The sequence below is a fragment of the Adiantum capillus-veneris genome, chromosome 9 (genome assembly GCF_014529385.1).
Source record: "Adiantum capillus-veneris isolate H3 chromosome 9, ASM1452938v2, whole genome shotgun sequence".
Lineage (NCBI taxonomy): Eukaryota > Viridiplantae > Streptophyta > Polypodiopsida > Polypodiales > Pteridaceae > Adiantum > Adiantum capillus-veneris.
This window is the reverse complement of record NC_140939.1, coordinates 63,304,302-63,320,980: the sequence shown is the minus strand read 5'-3', so window position 1 is coordinate 63,320,980 and position 16,679 is coordinate 63,304,302.

Genomic DNA, 16,679 nt, shown 5'->3' with positions numbered 1-16,679 from the left:
TTTTCAGGCGATAAGACGATAAAAATTTTCTTAACCGCAGGAATATGGTGGCCTACATTGCACATGGATGCTGAAGAGTTTGTAAAGTGTTGTGACACATGTCAGTGCACCAAGGTGCCGATAAAGAGAGATGAGATGCCATACGGCCAATGATGGGAGCAAGGGCATTTGAAAATGGGGCATTGATTTTGTGGGACCTATTTCACCCTGTGCATATCGCACCCATACCCAGTATATCATTGTGGCTACGGACTATCTCACAAAATGGACGGAAGGCAAGGCAACGCAAAAGGCAGATGCACGGACCACTGCACAATTTTTGTATGAGAATGTTTTTGTACGATACGGTTTACCAATAGAAATTGTCAGTGATCGTGGAACACATTTTCTTAATGAAGTCATTGAATATCTGCTAGAGGAATTCATGGTCATACATAGGAAATCTGCTCCATACCATCCACAGGCAAATGGACAAGCTGAGGCCACAAATAAAACACTATGCACGGTTCTCATGAAAATTGTGTCAGAGTCAAGAATAGATTGGGATCAGTAGCTACACTCAACACTATGGGCATACATGATAGCTTACAAAACATCAATAGGAACAACACCGTACAACATGGTGTTTGGCATAAATGCTATATTACCCATAGAGTTTTTAATTCCAACTCTACAAGTAGCGAAACGCTTAGAATGGACAGGGCATGAGCTCTCTTCAAGAATAGATGATCTTGAAAAGTTAGATGAACTCCGCTTGAGAGCTGTAGCTTCAATCTATGCTAAAAAGAGAAGACAAAAAGAGTTTTTTGACAAGCATGTGTGCACGAAAGAGTTCAAAACAGGTGATTATGTACTTGTTTATACTTTGAAGCAACATGCCAAGAAACTTAAAAAGCGAGGGATGGGACCCTTTGTGATTAGTGATCTATCGCAAAGCAGAGCTGTCAAGCTTGCTACATTAGCAGGAGAAGAAATGCCCAATTGGATTAGTGGATGTCGATTGAAGAAATATCATTTACCACTAACACAGGATATGCTTCAACAAATCCATCAAGGAAAACAACAAATGAAGGAGAAACAGAGAGTACGAGACGAAGCTCAAGCAGAAGCAAAAGAATGCATTGCAAAACGAAGACTTCTGCGACAACAACAACAAGGTGGAGCACCATTGCGAATCAATGCCATTCGACTAACGAAGTTGGGTGAAGACACAGTGGAGCCAATCATTGTAGTCAAAGTGGGCAGCAATCAAGTTGAATTGACGACATTGCTTGATTTTGGAGCTCAAGCAAATTTGATCTCTTACAGATTATACCAACAGATCAAGTCCACAGGTCAACTTCATCCTACTCCTCAAGTGCTGGAAAGTATTACATCACACTTGTTGAAAACATTGGGCTGGACTATATTGCATGTACAAGTACATCAATATATTTACCCACACAAATTTTATGTAGTCGAGGATGAAAGCACACCGCAGTGCAAAGATCTAGGTCACCAAAAAAAGGGAAACAAGTATGGATGCGGAAGGATAGAAATGACATGGCAGACCAAAAACAATACAACGAAAGAATTCAACCGAAGCAGATAGCTCAACCAAAAACCAAGGGCATAAAACAGATATGGATCCCAAAGAAAATGCTCAACAATAACCCAAATGTTACTTGAATTTGGATACCGAAACAAAAGCAAAAGGAACTCCCTTCAGTACAAGCAACATCGGAAGGCAGATAACTGCATTTGCAACAGGACAACCGACTTATGTGGATGCCAATAAGCAACAAAACAGTGGCAGAAAAGGAAGTAGCAAAAAACCTACAAAAACCGGCAAAAACAAGCTACCAATGGAAAGCAAAAGAGATACAGTATATGGCCATTTTGGCCAAGCCAATCCTCTCCAAAGAGACAACTACGGCCATATCAACAATAGCGGCAAAGCGACTGCCTTTTGCAAGAAAGACAATTAAACAGAGAGCAGTATAGTTACAGCTGTTACTTGCAAAGAAAACAGAAAACCTGAACGGCGAATGCCAATAAGCATCTTGCTTATACCCTTCTCTTGCACAACATTAATTTTTCTATGCATTGATCGAGTATGCATAAAATAGGGCCACATTAATCGGCCACGCATTAGCACAAATTTTTCAACCTATGCACGACACATACTCCGAGGCAATACCTTGTCGTTCGGGAGGACTCCGGCTAGGAGGGGGGGAGGCATTCTCAAATGCGGAACCAATAGTAGAAAGAGCAAAAAAGGGCATGATTTCGACTAATTTTAAGGGTTGTTGTTTGATTGTGAAATTTTTCGAACTAACCCAAGTACATATGCCCTTATACAGCATGTATCTATAGGTATATGGGGCCAAACGCCGAATCAAGCCCTTAGGTGTGTGTATATAAGTAGAAATAGCCATTTTTTGGACAAAATATTGGTAAAACGGAGAAATCCAGCCATAAAAATTTCATGTAAGTGTATATAATGTTTTGTGGTGATGTTTTTGATTTATTATGATTTTTGGGGATTTTCTGGGTTTGATTTTCTATTTTCCTTTTAGTTTTGCTAATTTTCGGCAGACAAACTTCAAAAATACAAAAAGCAGGTGAAAAACGGTCTTAATGAAAAACCAAAAATATGGGGATGATCAATGACTATAGGACAACCTATAGTACAGTGGGGGTGCAATTATGAGACTGGAGCGGAAAGTGTGTTTTGGCCAAATTTTGACCGAAATGCCAAATTTCTGGTAAACAGGGCAAATGGAGTCCAAATCAAGAAATTTCTGAGTCTAAACCGCATTTCGCAAGAAGTTAGGAGCACATGTCAAATTTCATGAAAAGTGGTTCGGGGACCTCCATTATAAGAAATTTTCACCTCATTTTTAGCTCATTTTCAATTCACTATTGACATTTGAGAGAGCTTTTGCCACCTAGAGCGAGCGGAACTTCCAGCATCTTCTACGACACGTACGACTACTCGACGGGCTTCATACATGAGAGGTAGGCTCACCACCTTGAGCTTTTCGCGTTTTGTCGCGAAAACTAGCGTAGGGTTCACTCACAAAGCGGGCAGTAGAGACCTACAAGTAGAAGCGGCCACCTAACGGCTAACCCAAAAGCAACGAGGCTTCATCGGCAGCTTACCCTAACATAGGAGACCAGTCTTGGATATCCAAAGGTAGTAGAAACCATCGAGAAAAACCCTAATTCCTAGAATCCCGCAAGAGGCCACCAAATGGGAAATCGGCGAAAAGGCGCCCAAATGCTACCAAAATTCATGGGTAGGAGCATCTCGACATGCTCCACAAGTCTATGTAGCCCACATGACCAAAAGGTGACCCGAAGTGGCACTAAACTTCAGAAATGGCATTAGACACACAAAGCGTCAAATAGCTCTCGCGGCCAAACCGCATGTCCGTTTGCCACCAAACTTCACAAGCGGCTTTCCTAGACCATCAACAACCAAGTCCTATGGTGGTAGACCACCACAAATCATCGAAGACATGTAAACGCAACCACGGGTGCTTCTAGAGCGACAAATTGCCAAATGAAGCTCTGGTGAAGCCAAAGTCGACAAAAACCATACGGCAAGGATCCCCAAGGGATTGGGAAGCTATGGAGACCAATATCAAGAAATTTCATCGCCGAAAAGCACTCCAAAAGTCAGAAAACGGCTCGGAGGCTCTGAAATACACACAGGGAGTTATTTTCTATCCATTTGACTTTTTTTGTTGAAATTAGGCTTAAAAGGGACTCAGGGGGACTAAGGGCAGGCACTAGTGATAGATTCCATGAAAAAATCATCAGGAGACATCCTACACGTAGGATGTCTTAAGGGCATTTATGGGCACAAAACCCAACATTTTTCATCACACACATTTTCTGAATGACCTTTACATGCTAGCCACCAAGTTTCATCACATTTGGACCAAAATTGACCTCATATGCATGAAAAACGTAAAGTTAGGGCATAGAGGCAATAATGAGCCATAGACCTACCAAAACTTGTCCAAATCACATGAAACTTGCACAACACATTCACAAGCACATAACCAACCAATCTGTGTGGCTACCTACAAAAATTGATGAAGTAGACATCCTTCGTGTAGGATGTCTATTTGACATGTTTGGCCTAAAGAGGGTGTTTGACCATTCCAGATCTAATCACATCATCTTCAAGAGCTCATATACCAAGTTTGAAGCCATTCTAATCATTTTTTTATCCCCAACACCTTCAAGATACACTTTTTGAGCCCAAAAATACTACACAGGCTCTTACCAACGTCAATTCTTGTCCAAATCAAAATCAAAGAGCATGGCCATGTATGCCAAGGACTACCCACAGAACAAATCCCAAGCCATTTTGATGAAATAGACATCCTACGCGTAGAATGTCTCCAGCATATTTTTGACCTTCTGTGCAAAGAGTGACATCAAGGGAGCCAATACCATGGTGCAATGAGCCCATATATCAATTTACAACCCATTTGGACATCACTTGCTACCCGTTGTGGACTTTCTACCCAATTTGTGACCTAAAGCCTGAATCAGTCCAAAAATCCACTTTTTGATGCCCAAATCCAGATCCAAGCACATAGCCATGTTGTACAGGCCAAGGACCACTAGCATGTCAAGTATCACCCAAATCTGATGAAAAAGACATTCTACGTGTAGGATGTCTAAATGAAATTTTTGGCCAGAATTGCACTGTGAGCACATGCATAGTTTCACAAGTTCCTTTTAAGCTTTATTTTCAATTTTCAAGTCATTTGGATAGTTAAAACTCAGTTTCTCAGCTAATATGGAAAAAATGCTAACTTTGGACTAATGAGTGCAACAGGATCTATGGTAGCCGCAAAGTCACCGGCAAAGAAGAAAAGGATGACCATAAAAGATTACCTAGAAGAGGTAGAGCTCTTTGTCATACAAAAAGGAACTCTCAAGCCAACAAGCACATGGATCCAAGAAGATGTGCTAGAGTCCAATGATCTAAAGATTTACCAAGGCGTGTTCAAGGACACTGAAGGAAAAGCGATAGAGCTACCAATGCTACAGCGGGAACTCAATGAGTTTGTCAGAAGCAAGATGGTAGAGTATCCGGAGAAGATTGATCTCCACAATTACTTTGAAGCAGTGCCGGCAGGTATTGACATAAAAAGAGTATGGGAATTTGTGACAACAATAAAAGAAGATGGAGTGGCCAGAGTAACGGATCTGCAGGGCAAGCCAGGCACAGAGATTCTAATCACCGAGAGAGTAGTGGAAACTGCACTAGACCTCTCCAACAAGGGGGATAGTGTAACCAAAAGAAGAGACGAAGTAAAGGTGTACACTGAAAAAAAAGCCAATTATACCTTTGAAGATATTGCCAACCCCAAAGTGGCAATCATGAGTTAGCTGTACAATCAATATTTCCATATGTGTACAAAGTGGCCACAAAAGTACAGGATGCCGCCTGCAGCAATTGCCACAACATTCACTTGTCAATGCAGAAAAGCAAGCCGAAGATCATCAATTATGCACCTTATGTACATGATAATCTGGTGAAGATGGGCAACAAGAACCCCACATACATTGTGCCGGGTGAGCTAATCACAAAGGTGATTTATGGAGCATTGCACGCCAAGGGGAGATGGCGTGACCCTCCATCACAGTACGACTGGCTGAGGCTCAAAGAAGATAAGGAAGATGAGCAGCCAAAAGCACCAAGGGTGGCAACCCGTTTGAAACGCCGGTTAGAAACCATGCAAGAAGAGCAACCAGAGCAGAAGAAAGGAAAGAAAGAATCTGCCCAAGTGCCAACAAAAGAGACGAAATCACAGAAAGCGGCATGTCCAGAGCCGCTGATGGAGAGCTTCGAGGCAAAAAGAGCCCTCAAAGGAGATTTAGACGAGCTAAGGAAGCCATCTCTAGAAGAAATGTCAGGATCATCCCGAAGGGTGCACAGAGACAGATTCGATGATTACATTAAGAATTTTGAGATTCTTGATGCCACAGCAGAGAATATCGCACATGTACCCTTTATAGAAGAGGAAGCGGAGCAAGTCCGACAGAAACTGCTAGAAGAGCAGGAGGGCCAAGAGAGAGAAAGGAAGACCAAGGTGGATAGAGATTTCAAGAAAAAGCCGACAACTCCATCGGCCAGCCTTGAGTCCAGCCCACCGTCCTCACTGGGCTAAGAGCATGGTCAATGGCCTCAGAAAGTGAAATGGCAACTCTCAAAGCCACTGAAGTGCATATAAAGCAGGAAGTTGACACTTTACAAAAACAAAGCCAAAGGCAGATAGAGAGAGAAGCAGAGCTGCAAGCCAGTCTGGCAAAGGCATTGCAAAGATGCCAGGAAATGGAAAGAGAAAATCAGGCAGTAGCTCAAAGACTGCAAGGAGACTAAGAGGAGTATAGCCAACTCAGCAAGTCATTGACAGATGCGGAGAGGGGAAGGGATAACCTAACTCTACAACTTGCTCAGGAGTCCAAGGAAGTTGAGGCCATGCAAAATGCCAAAGAAAAGGCAGAAATAGACCAGGAGGCTAGCCGGGATGAGGTCCTTGAGCTCAAGGACCACAGCTTAAGGTTAAATATCAAACCATCCAACGGCTACGGGCATCTCCTGCCAGAGTCATAGCTACTAGCTCCACTTACACCACTACAGAAAGCCAGATCTATGAAGAACAGATGAAAGAGATTCAGAAAGAGTTGAATTTAGAGAAAAAGCAAAGGTTGATGATGGCAGAAGGGTCGGTGGTTATGCAAACACGCATGGAAGAAGAGCAGAAATCAATGCAAGATGAGCTAGAAATTATCAAGAGAAAGCTCCAGGAGGCAGAGAAGGTAAACGCCGAATTGAACGACCTCCTCGTGAACATGGGAGAAGAAGCTGAAGCAGAAAAACAGACACTCCTAAAGAAGATAGAAGAGCTGAGAGGACAGCAGGCAGAAGAGCAGGCAGGTACAGGGCTGACATCCATGGAAGGCATAGACCTAGAGAATGTGGAAGATCTTGTGGACACACCCATGCAAGAGGAAATCCTAGTAGGACCCTCTCAAGAGCCACAAGATCTGACACAAGAAGAGGAAGAGAAGCTGCGCAAGGCCATAGAGACAGAAATCAGAGAAACGACCAAGGAAGCCTTGGAATGGGAGCAGAGGGTTTTTAAATCCATGACTATTCAGAAGATCGATGCCAGCAACCTCCGACGTGAATGGCTACAACCCTCTCTCCCATATCCTTTGCTAAAATATGAAGCCTTCACCATCAACAAGAGGATTAGAGAAGAGCCAACAGTGCCACTCTACACATCAGATATCTCCCAGCCTCAAGGGGCAAAGTTGATAGTCGACTCCCAGCCCAGGTGGAGAAAGGCATGGCTGACGAAGTATCCACAGTACCTAATCCATTTGGTAGAGGCACCCAAACTCATCAGAGATAACCTAAGCTTCTGCCCTCTACCAAGGATACGAACGTGGAAGGCCCAGGAGATACTACAAAGAAGCCAACCCACTTGGCTGAACTATTTGAAGCTGCCAGGCTTGAAGGCAGGCGAGAGAATAAGTGTTCAATACATGGTGAAAACCCTAACGGGCGCCATCAAATTGTTCACTAGCTCGCCTGACCTTTCTTGCATAATGATGAGGAAGATCTGCAAAACTCTTTTGGCAACCTTCGAGACGTTCAAACCGGGCCAGGTGATAGACATTATCTTCTTCTTTCAAGATACTTACAGATGTGCATATGATATGCTGGTCAGCCTTCCAAGGAGGTGATACATGCATTGTATCAAATGATAATATTTCTGTCATCCTATCACCTCCAGGCCTTTGAAGAAGCGTTCTACAGTGGCTTCTTCACCATCAACACTGATATATTCGGCCCCACACTATTGGATTTACATGCAAGATACGAGTGGCTGCTCAAGATGCGCGAAACAATAAGATGAAGAAGCAGCTCAACAGCCATGTCGGGGACGACATGAGCAAGGAGGGGGGGAGTGTTAGAAGCTGGACACACCCTACGGAAATTGACTACTCGACAGATTATCATTTTTTGTAATTATTCATTTATTGAGAAAACTCGACATTTCACCTTGTAAATATTGGGGCTTACAGAAGTTTCCATATTGTATCCCAATTTTGATAGTTAGATTGAGTAAATGGTTGATTTGGAACTTTAGGGTTTGAGAATTGTAAGGTATTTATACCACTTTTTGACCTTAATGAAAAAACCCTTTTGTCATTTTAAAAAAAAAGCTTTGAAGTCTGTGAGTGAGCGTACTGTGTACGAGAGAGAGTGTGAGCTTCATCTTGACACTATGTGTGCACCGGTGGTCGGAATTGAGTACGGAGAAGTGCAGTGTGTTGCCCCCGACGAGAGCTATGCACCGACACCAACATTGCGCGCGTACGGTCCGGTTTTGCGAGCTCCATCTACAAGCTTCATCAAGTGATTTGGTGAGCATACGTTGTCCGATTTTGCATTGGAGCATATCCACGTGTTCACATTGAGTAGAGCTACACATTAGGCACTTTAGATTTTGGAAACGAAGACCTGCAAATTTCGGCTAGACATCCTATGTGATTTTGCACCGGGTGTTGTGGGTTGGGGTTTTGGTTCATAGACCTTAGGGAGAGCAACCTATTGGTGTTAGTAGAGTCTCCTTCAAGTTCTGTGGTGTTTCAAGATTGTTTGATGGGTGTTCGGCTCTAGAAAGCGTTGTAGGAAGTTTCCTTTTATGCACTCTTGAAGACTGTGACTTAGACATTGGGTAGAGACCTCTGTAGGAATTATTTAGGAGTCGGTCGAGTGTAGGTTGACACCTTATGCTTGCTTCCACGCGCCTGCGGGTCGAGCTTCGTCCTTAGCTGACAAATCTTGTTAGGTGAGTTCTCACTGTGCTAACGCTTGTCGCGGCGTATCCGTCCAAACACTTTCGAAACTTTGGGAGACGGGAAACCAAATTATAGTTTACGGGCTGATTTGGTGAGTAGAAAGGTTGATATTACCTTTGGGAAACTCATGATGATGTGCCCTAAGTGAAAGAGGCAATGGAAGCATGTAGTCAACCCCATGAAGAAGGAGCCTGCAAGGGGGTCAGTGAGGGTCCTATTTTTGAATGATCTACCTGATATATGCCCTACTATGGATGCATGGCATAAGAGGAAGTGCATTGGAGAGGCTTATATTGATGGAGGTGCACATGTATGTGTTATTACTCAAGCTTGTGTATCAAAGTTGGGAATCAACATGGTGAAGAATTAAGGTTTTTGCATAAAGCTTGCCAACCAATCAAGGGTGAGGTGCTTGGGAGTTATAAAGGAATTGGAGGTAGATGTATTTGATGTTAAAGTGCTGGTCAATTGCCATGTTATGCCCACAGGTATTGGTGATTTCCTCTCATCCTTGGAAGACTATGGTTACAGGCAACCAAAGCAGTACAGGATTGGGGACATGGTACCATCACTCTCTACACTAGAAGGGGTGATAAGAAGAGGTTTGACATGGCTATAAAGCAATCGTTGGATACTGATTTTGATGAGAAAAAAGATGAATAAGAGTACACAAGTGAAGAATAAGACAATGGGGATGATGGTAGTGAAGTGGAAGATAGCAGTGATAGTGATCTAGGTGTTTCCTCCTTGTTTCTTGAAGAAGAGCGTGATGAGAAACAAATATTTCTTTGCCTTATGGAGAATGAGGATATATTTGGTCCTTATGAAAAAATAAAAGAGTTGATGCAACCCAAAGTTCAAACTAATGTCAAACATGAGCTGATACAAGGTATGTTGTCTCCCGACTTGACTAGTCATGCGAAGGGTGAGTACCTACATATGATACAACAATTTTCCCATTTATTTATCACTTCTTATGAGGAAATTAGAGGCTTCAAGGGAGATTAAATCCACATTCCAATCAAGGAAGTAGCTCAACCCGTACACCAAAAGCTAAGGAGAATGGTACAGGTACAACTTAATGCTTTAAAGGAAGAAGTAGGCAAGCTTCTTGAAGCAGGTTTCATATGTCCTGTGAGTACTACAAAATGGATGAGTCATGTTGTTGTTACACCCAAGAAGGATGGAAAGTGGAGGATATGTGTAGATTTTAAGCCTCTAAACACAGACATGAAGAGAGATCCATACCCTCTTCCTTTGATAGATGACATACTTGATTCTATTGCAGGGCATTAGAGGTACAATGTATGTGATGGATTCTCTAGATATTTTCATCTCACCTTCACTTTAGAAGATCAAAAGAAGACCACATTTATCACACCATGGGGATGATTTTGTTATTGTGTGCTTCCTTTTGGTCTCATGAATGGTTGTGCGTGATATCAAAAGCACATCAATAAGGTGTTCTCTCCCTTTATTGGCAAGTTTGTGAAGGATCTTATTGATGACTTTTGTGTTTATAGCTCTAGAAAGGATCATTGTGAAAATCTTGGAATGGCATTGAACCAATATGATGAAAGTGGAGGTCAACTCAACCCAAAGAAGTGTCATCTGGCTCAACCAAGAGTGAAGATTTCGGGGCATGATCTCAGAGAACGGGATTGAAGCGGATCCTAACAAAGTGAAGGCTTTGGTGATCCTCCCATCACCTAAGGATACATATCAACTTTCTACTTTAATCCAAAAGGTGAAGTATATGGTAAGGTTCATTCCTTTGTCCTCTCAACTTCTTTATCCTCTACAACAAGTAGCAAGGTTGGATCCTCTACAATAGACAAATGAATGTGAAGAAGTTTTTCAAGGTATCAAAGAGGTTCTTGGTTCTCTTCCTGCTATGCAAGCTCCTATTTGGGATAAGGATTTTTATGTGAATCCATCAGTGGGTGAGGATGCTACTGGAGCTATGCTCTTTCAACGAGGTAACAATTTTCACTACATGAAGCATATCTATTGTGCTAGCAGGGTGAAGCTAGCGGTGGAAAGAGGCTATGCTGAGGTGGAGATCATCATGGTGAGTGTGATTTATGCATGTAGAAGGTTTAGGCACTACCTTCTCCCTAAACCATCCGCATTTCTCACTAGCTACACTCTTCTACCTCAATTGGTGAATAGCCCTACTTTTTCAAAGAGGCTCATGAAGTGGATTGTGGAGCCACAAAAATTCCAATTCTCTTTTATTGTTGAGGAGAGTACAAGGGCTACATTGGCTAATATGCTTACTTATAAGGAAAGCCCTTGTCTTCTTAAGGAGGACGCGGTGAAGAAGCAACACATGGAAGCTCCTGACATAGACAATGCCTATCTATTGTTTTTTGATGGCTCTTACAGGAAAGTCCATGGTGAAGCTTCAGGAGGTGTTGTAATTTATGATCCTCAAGGTTCTTTGGTAACTAAAAGGAGTTTGAAGCTTACAACACAAAGAAATAATGAATTTGAGTATGCTACTTTGGAGAAAGGACTCAACCTTTGCCTTGAGCTTGGCATCCATCGTGTGAGGGTAGGAGGTGATGCTCTTTTTGTGGTTAAGCAAGTACTTGGGGTGTGGAAAAGTAAGAATCCAAAGCTGAAAAATATGTGTTTTCAACTGAAGAATCTGCTTAAGTATTTTGAAGCTTGGAGTTTAAGGCATGTGGACAAGTCTCAAAATAAAGAAGCACATGGTGCATCGCAAGATTCAATAGGGCAATTGTATGTGATAAGGGTTGATTCTCCTCTTTATTTGGGAAGGGAAGATTTAGAGACGGGGGAAGGGTTTCTACAAATAGGTGTGCTTCCATCAGAGTTGGAGAAGTCAAAAAAGTATGCCTTCCTATGCTGTGCCAAAAGGTATGCGTTGCTTGGTGATGCCTTATATATGAAGGGGGCTGATCTTGTGATGATAAAAGTTCCTTGGAAAGAAAAAGTTTACAAAATTTTAGAGGAGAATCATGAGGGTTCTTGTGGTGGTCACTTTGCTTCAAAGATCACTTTGCATAAAGTCTTGCAGGAGGGGTATGTGTGGCCAAGCATTCAACATGATGTTCATCATTGGTGCAAGTCTTGTACAGAGTGTAAAAGCATGGAAAATAGGTTCTCAAATCAGAAATTATTGGCACCATTGTGGCTTATGATGTGTTTGAGAATTGGGTTATTGATGAAATAGGTCCTCTACCTATGACAGCTAGAGGCAAATGTTACATACTTACTGTTGTTGACTATCTATCCAGGTGGACTGAAGCCAAAGCTGTTAAAAACATCATGAGAAAAGATGATTCTTTATTTATATATGAAGACAATTGCTACAAATTTGGAATGCCATTGGAGTTACTTTCTGACAAGGGTCCAGGTTTCAGGGGAGAGCTGGTGGATTATCTATGTGAGAAGCTTCATGTTCATCGCAGGTTAACTACTCCTTATTATCCCCAATGCAATGGCATGAATGAAAGGTTTAATGGAGACCTCATAAGGATGCTTACAAATATGACAAGAAACAATGTAAAGACTTTCAATTTAGAGCTACCTTGTGCTCTATGGGCTTACATGACTGCTATCAAATCAGGTATTGGTTTCTCTCCCTTCCATCACGTTTTTGGCAAAGAGGCTTTACTTCCTATTGAGGTGGAGATACCAACCTTGAAGATGATGCTAAATCTTGAAGAAGAGACCAATGATGCATTCAAGGAAAGGATTCTATATTTGCAATGTGTACAATTGGATAGGTTGTTGGATTTTGAGCATTATGAGAAGGTCTTGAAGAACAATCAAGAAAATGCAAATGAGAAGGTGAAGGACAAAGACATAAAGAAGGGTGACATGGTGCTTTGTTACAATAGTAAGCTTGATAGGACTTTTAAAAATAAGTTTCAAATCAAGTGGCGAGGTCCTTTCTTGGCCTTGAACAAGTTTCCAAATGGCACATATCAACTTGCTGACTTGAATGGTACCCCACATAAAGCATGTGTGAATGGCTACAGGTTGAAGAAGTATATTGCAAGGTTGATGACTGTGATTGAGGATGAGCCTTCTTTTGAAGAATTTTTTGATCATGTGACTACGGATTAAGATGAAGTGAAGACTCCCCCATGTGGTTTACAAGATCTCTTTTGTGTTGCTGATCATGAATGTCTAGCAGGCTAGGGTGTGGCAAACTATGTTGGGTGCATTTTTGACACCCCGTTTTTTGTAAATTTTTACCTATGGACATGATGTCTGATGTCAAAAGGGTGTGTGGGCTTTCTTTTTGTGGGGTTTTTAGATTGCTTTAGCAAGCACATGTACATGCACTGCAAGTCTCTAGTCTAGTGACAACTGTCGGACTATTGTAAGTGCCCGTGAGTGAGTTTTTTGAAGTGAAACTTGTATATAACTTAAACCCATGTACAAACTTAAAAAAGTTCAGAAAAATTTCAGAATCTTGCAGGTTTGAGATCGTTCTGGCTTCTTGATGCCTTTGGATGGAGTTTTTTGCCATCGACTAGCTCTCTCTCCACCTAGTCTTCTTGCTACAATATCCTGTTCGCGTTGATTTTGCACATAGTGGTGCATGGGTTCAATTGAAGGATTTCCAATTTTTTTTTTTAGAGTTTGCAAAGATTTTTTGAAGTTTGAAACCATGTCTTTTGGAGTTGGGGTTTTGGAGTTATGGTCTGTTCTCTGCAGCCTACAGTGTATGGCAACTTTGGGGCAAAATTATGTAGGTTGATTTGTGGAAACCCTTATGTCTTGTGGGTGATGTATGATTTGAAGGGGGACTTTTAAAGTGGTTTTTGATGAAGAGGAAAGCTTTGTTTTCAAGAGCATTGGTAGGCCATGTCCGTAATTCGTGCCTAAACAGGTTTTTCTTTGAGGCATAGTCTCTTGGGTGGGCGACGGCCAGTAAATTCCCAAGGAGACTACTCTTGTTGGATTCGTGGTGTTTCAAAGGGGTTTCCCAAATATTTTGGTCTTCTTGTAGTGCTCTTTCAACTCTCTTGGGTGACATCGCTATAGAGGTGTTCCAGTTTTCTTGTTTCCCAACAACGTCCAAAATAATTAGTCTCTGCAAACATTTTGTAAAACAAATAAGTAGTTAGACAATAGATTGACTTTCATATTCTTTTGCATTGGTTATTACCGAAACAATCATGTCAATATCTAACAAAGGTCCATACAGGGTTTGCCTACCGTCGAAGTTGTCTTGTCTAGTGTTGACATCCTCGAGCCTCTCCTCTTGTTCTTCTGCTATTCGAGAAGGCTTGTGTCTCTAGTGTTGAGGGCTCCATTGAAACTAGATTAGCCTCTAATGTGCTATGATATGTTTGTATGTCAGGCACAAATGACTCTTTTTTCAAGCTCAACAGGTGGAATTGTGGCAGAGGTATGATATGCTTGAGGGTTAGAATGTTCTTTCTCGAGCCTCTCCTCTTGTTCTTCTGCTATTCGAGAAGGCTTGTGTCTCTAGTGTTGAGGGCTCCATTGAAACTAGATTAGCCTCTAATGTGGTATGATCTGTTTGTATGTCAGGCACAAATGACTCTTTTTTCAAGCTCAACAGGTGGAATTGTGGCAGAGGTATGATATGCTTGAGGGTTAGAATGTTCTTTCTTAGCCCCTCCCTCTGCATAAACTTCTTCCTTTTGAAACCCTCCAAGTGTAGAGTAAGTTTCAACATTTATTTCTTTGTCAGTCCCTTGATCTGTGTGATCTTGCTCCTGTGTGGGATTCCTCTCATTTGGAATTTTCTCCTTATCAAACTCTCCCTCTGCAGCATTTCTCTTCTTAGAAGTTCCTCCCTCCTCTTGCTCCTGTCCTTTCTCAGCTCAACTCATGAAATTTGTTTGCAGTTGTCCCTCATCAGTCATTGTTAACTCTACAATGTGGTCATTCAATAGGGTCTGTTGTGCATCCATGCTCATGGGATTGGAAATTGCAAGTAGATGCTTGATTAGGGAGGCACAATATCGGTGCAAATACACTATGGTGTACTTCTCCAGTGCACTCTGCAAAAGATAAAACAAAAACAAAAAGGAAACACATTTTTGTCCAAACTATCACAATGTTATAATAATACTGTGCAAAATGCATACCTTTAAAATGAATGGCTTCATTGCAAAAAAGCTCTGCAGTACATACTCAACATGGAAGAGGCATCTCCATCCACACAAGTTTCCATCCGTTGGTGCACCCAAAGTTGGTTCGAGCTAGGAGATGGTCAATGCCAGGCAGAGGCAACATGTGAGTGCAGTGCAGAAGGCTAGGGCAGGTGTCAAGGCCCTAGGCAGCCCAAGGATAGCGGAGGTGTATGCTCGAAGCGGTTTTTTAGGCCAAAGGTGTGCTGCAAATATCCAAGAAGGTCGGTGTCCTTCTTTGCCCGAGATGTGGGTTTTATGTCCTAGAATGTAGTGCTCAATGTGCTCTAGAAGCCGGTCCAGACGGTTCGTCAAACGAAGCCCCGATGTGCAAGATATTGCAGTTTAAAGGAAGAGTGTGTAGCAGATCCATGACGGATAGGGCAACTGGGGACAGGTGGACCAAGATGGTGTCACTATGTACATGTGCATTGCTTGAGTTGTGGAGAGTGCTTGTCTTCTCGGATTGCAAATCCGAGATCTGGATAGCAAGATATGGTCAGTTGAAGATTTTTCGGGGGACTAGTTATGGGCCAAGTCGACCGCATGGGGAATCGTGCCATATGGAACTTCTTGAGCCTCAACAGGATTCTAGACGGTAGCGTGCACCATGTGGAGTTAGCATGAATTGACAACGCGTCAATCAGATGCTTGGTCGGCCAGATACATGAAGATGAAGTTGGAAGCCTTGGACAGTGAAAGGTTGGTAGATGATTTTTTCTGGTTTTTGTGGCCTTGGATAGCGGACCCAGGGAAGTTGAAATTCAACTAGCATGGGGGGAATTGATTAAATCCCCCCCCTATAAAATTCAAATTGGATTAAAAAAAGGGATTTTTTCCTGGCTTTTAAGTGCCGTTTGAAGCCTGCAAAGTAGAGTTCTCTAGCAAGCTATCCCCTTTGTAACTTTTTCTTGAAAATGGCCATGGTGATGGCACTGCAAGCCCGTGTATATGTTTTTTGAAGTGCAATCAAGCCACAATTGCCTCCCGTGCTATTGTTTCGCCTTGCCCCCTTCTCTTTATGGTTCTCCTCGGTGCCAGCTGTGTGGATGCCAGTGTGCCCCCTCGGATCGATGGTGTTTTGAGTGAGAGAGTGAGATTGAGCGGCTGTGTGCGTGTGTAAGGGTGGAGACAAACCATGGCAATGGGTGTGCATTGTGTGGTGATTTTGCGAAGTGTGTGAGCAGTGGTAACCGAGAAGACAGTGGTCTACTAGGGTGAGTTGTGTGTTTGAAGGTGTTTTCCGAGAGGATAGGGGTGCTGTGGATACCCTGAGCTATAGAGAGGCCCTTGTGTTTATGCCGGGCGTGTTCCCCCATTACCCCTCTCCATATTTTGGTGCCCCCACTGAGGGGTATGCTAATGCTTCTAGTTGAAGTCGAAGCACTGATTTTTGTGATGCCAAAGGTGCGGCCTTTGAAGAGCAGGTGCTGCTAGTGATGGCTTGGGCAGGATTTCCCATTTTCATTGGGGTTGAAGATGCGGAAAATTGACTCCAAGACTATGGGTTGTTCGTGTTGGAAAGCGGTTTATCGAGAGAAGATGGTGTGGTACATGTGTTCCCGCTCCTGGTTCGTGGTAAAGCAAAGCTATGGTTCGATGGCCTGGGTGAAGAAGAAAAAGAAGATTGCGAAGCCCTGGAGGCGG